The sequence below is a fragment of the Anneissia japonica genome, unplaced genomic scaffold (genome assembly GCF_011630105.1).
Source record: "Anneissia japonica isolate Jap-2015-1 unplaced genomic scaffold, ASM1163010v1 scaffold287546_len9472_cov169, whole genome shotgun sequence".
In the NCBI taxonomy this organism is placed as follows: Eukaryota; Metazoa; Echinodermata; class Crinoidea; order Comatulida; family Comatulidae; genus Anneissia; species Anneissia japonica.
Window position 1 is genome coordinate 1 of NW_022744215.1, and position 3,304 is coordinate 3,304.

The 3,304-nt window shown below is 31.8% G+C and overlaps 1 protein-coding gene across 1 annotated transcript in view; it reads left to right on the forward strand.

Annotated features, from left to right (window-relative positions):
* Positions 1-6: 6 nt before the first annotated feature.
* Positions 7-3,304, forward strand: part of LOC117119581 (LON peptidase N-terminal domain and RING finger protein 3-like) — a gene marked incomplete at its 3' end in the record, with an annotated part of 8,476 nt that continues 5,178 nt past the window's right edge. The window contains exons 1-3 of the mRNA XM_033264407.1: positions 7-230; positions 468-521; positions 2,959-3,067. The remainder of the gene's footprint in view (positions 231-467; positions 522-2,958; positions 3,068-3,304) is intronic.

Below are 3,304 nucleotides of genomic sequence, written 5' to 3' on the forward strand. Positions count from 1 at the left end.
ATTTACACCTCACAGACAAAATCTAATAAAATTTGGAATGGCACTAACCCCAGACGATGTAACGCAGATCGATCAATTATATAATACACCTTGTAAGAAGTATACTGACGGCTGGAGTATGATCACAGATCTAGAAAACAGACTGAAAATCAGCAAAGGAAAAATGGAGGAATTCATTGGTTCGTTGGAAACCCTTAATCTGCCGCTGGCAATTAATGCGCTAACAGAAGGTATTCTCACTGTTTTAAAAAACCATGACATGGGTTTTATGTTGCATTATTTTATCTTGTAAATGTTGTCATAAATTATAAAGAATGGTTTGAAAGATCAGTATGCCGCCCACTTTCTAATACCCGGCTGTCAAAAATCTTTTTCTTTTTTAATTTGCTATGTTCATGTATTTATTATCAAGATTTGTAGAATTATTCTGATGAACATTCGCTAAGTGTTATTTTTAATCATTTTAGGTCTGTAGGTCTAATCTGTAAATACTGTTTGGACATCTGTGCCTCTTCTCAACTGTAAGTAGTCTTAGTTTTTGTACTTTTGAATTTGTTGATGTTGTGTTTTGATTATGTCCAGGCAGGGAGCAGCCATGTGGTCCATTACACATAAACTTACTTATTTCCTTGTTTTTATCATATATTATTACTCTTAGCAAGGAGGTATAAAAATAAACATCATCAAATTAGACATACTTTGTAGCTGCCTTCTTTTATAGGTGTATTCTGCAAATTTGCATATTTGACCATCTGTGTAAAAGGCTGTTATAATTGTAAGATAATTTATTGATTTAATATTTGATTGTTTTTGACAATGCTCAAAGCGCCCAACACAGTTTCTTAATTTTTTACAGTTAAACTTACCTAAGTCGACTTTGCCTAATTCGAATAATTTCTAATTCAAATTTACTTTACATGCCAAATTGTTGTGTTTTCCATTAATTAACAATCTGTAATTTGAATTTTATCAAAGTCGAACAATTTTTCAATGACATTTTGGATTCGACTTAGGCAAGTTCAACTGTACCGTACTCGCGCGAATAAGCGCCCCGTTTGAATAAGCGCCCCTCTCGAATAACCGCCCCTCCTAACTTGAAAATTTCCATAAGCGCCCCGTTTGAATAAGCACCCCCTCATACGATTTTCTTTTTAGCAAGTCAATAATCCAACCAATCCTGAGACTGTGGTTGTTGCCATGATTTGAGCTGTAGAGTGGAAACACATTCTTCTTCAGTCAATATCAAAATAAGGATATTTCTTTTGGACAGATGAGAGCTCCGATCCCTGGACACATGAGAGCTCCGATCCCTGGACAGACAGTATATTTCCAACTTTAATCTTTTTTACATATTTGTCTATGTCTGGTCCTACTGCTCTTTTTCTTTTTTCGACCTTAAGCACATTCTCATCTGAGTTTTAAAGAAAAATACAATGATCCTGCCATCCTGCTAATCTCAGTCGGCCGATGGCCAACAAGCTAACCACTACCCACCACTAATTGCATTTGCCATTTTGCTGTTATGTAAAATATATATTCATGCATTCTTGTTATGACCCATGTTCTCTGAATGATTATCTTTTCTAACCACCATTCGTAATGTCCTTATATAATCTTTTTTTTTTATTCAAAAAGTGCCTCTTGAATTTTTAATTATTAAAATAATTTCCCATAAGAACCCCTCGATTTTCATCTATTTCCATAAGCGCCCCCTCAATTTCCACTCTTATTTTCATAAGCGCCCCGTTTGAATAAGCGCCCCATTTGAATAAGCGCCCCTCAGAAAGTGCAAAAAATATGTTAAGCGGTCGGGGGCTTATTCGCGCGAGTACGGTATTTAGGTATTGTGGGTACAGATATCCTACAGTCAATATTCAAACACACTGAATAATGAAGCATTACAACTCTAGTAAATTTATTTGGGATTTGCAATAACAAGTTCAGCATAATTAATCCTCTTTTTAAAATGTAATTGGATTTGATTCCTGTAAATTTATAGTGTACTCTACTTTTTTAGCCTGGGTTCCAGGCCCTAATATTGGGTTTAATTTATTATTTACCTAATTTATTTGGCATCCCATACTCGATTTCTTTATTTTATGATTAGGATTTCATTATTTCTGTCTCAAAATTAACTTTCTCGTTGGTGGTGCTGTCCAGAATGAGAAAAAATAATTAAAAGGGACTTGTGGCATGTCTATTTTAACTTAGCGAATTATTTATAAATTGCAATGGATTGCCATGGTATTGCTCCTTACAGGCATATCTGTAGTTCTTCATATTAGTTTGCAAATTGCAGTAAAGACAAAAGCAACAAGAAAATTGAGACTGTTTGCTTTTACCTGTTAAAAGTGGTGTTAAAGTTAAAGTTGAGTTTTGTTTTCTCCATTTATTGATGTAATTGAATTTTTTTGGTCTTTTTAAGAATTTGTAAACTTTTTTCGTGTTTTTTTTTTTTTTATCTCCATTGTTGTGGTTCTTGTAATGAAATTGTCCATTTTAATGAATTGTTTTTGTTGTACCCTGTTGTTCTTTTTTACTTCTCCGTCCCGGAGGTTTTTTTGAATAAATTGAATAATCACTATTTTAATTCATTTGATTGATAAGATTATTGTACAAAGAAACTGAATTGTTTTGCAATGTGTATGCTATATGCTACTTTCGTTTACTTTATACCATACTGTAATAATGTATTTAACAGTATAAAATGTTCTTAGTTTTGTTTTACAAATATCATTAAGAATTTTAATATTGAAGTTCAATATACTCATAGAAAATGATTTAACTTGTTTGTAGTATTTATTGAATTGAAGACTACTGGAATAATTAATGAATTGATTGGATGTTTTTAAAATGGAGCAAATCTGAAATCAGGCAGAGGAATATTGGTAAACATATTTGAGCAGATCAAAGATTTTTTTAATAATCAACGTGTAATTGTTGATTTCATTTTCTCAGATTGTTCAATTCTACTGTTACTGGAAGAAAGAGTTTACACAACAAGTTCATGACCTTTGACATGTGATAAATAGCAAGAGAAACAGATGATGTACATAATGTGTAGAAGGTATGGATGAAATAAGTTATAATTTAATTAAATATATTTTATTTGGTGAATTTTGAATGGAGTAATCAGAAGCATTTTATATTCACTGAGTTTAAAAAAAGTTGTTACATATGTTGTAAATAATAATAGGCCTAATCATATGCCTGAAAATAATAAATAATAATGTGTGGTTTTTATATAGCACAAATAAAAGAGATTAATACAATCAAAAAATAATCTATCAGATTAGTCTCATTT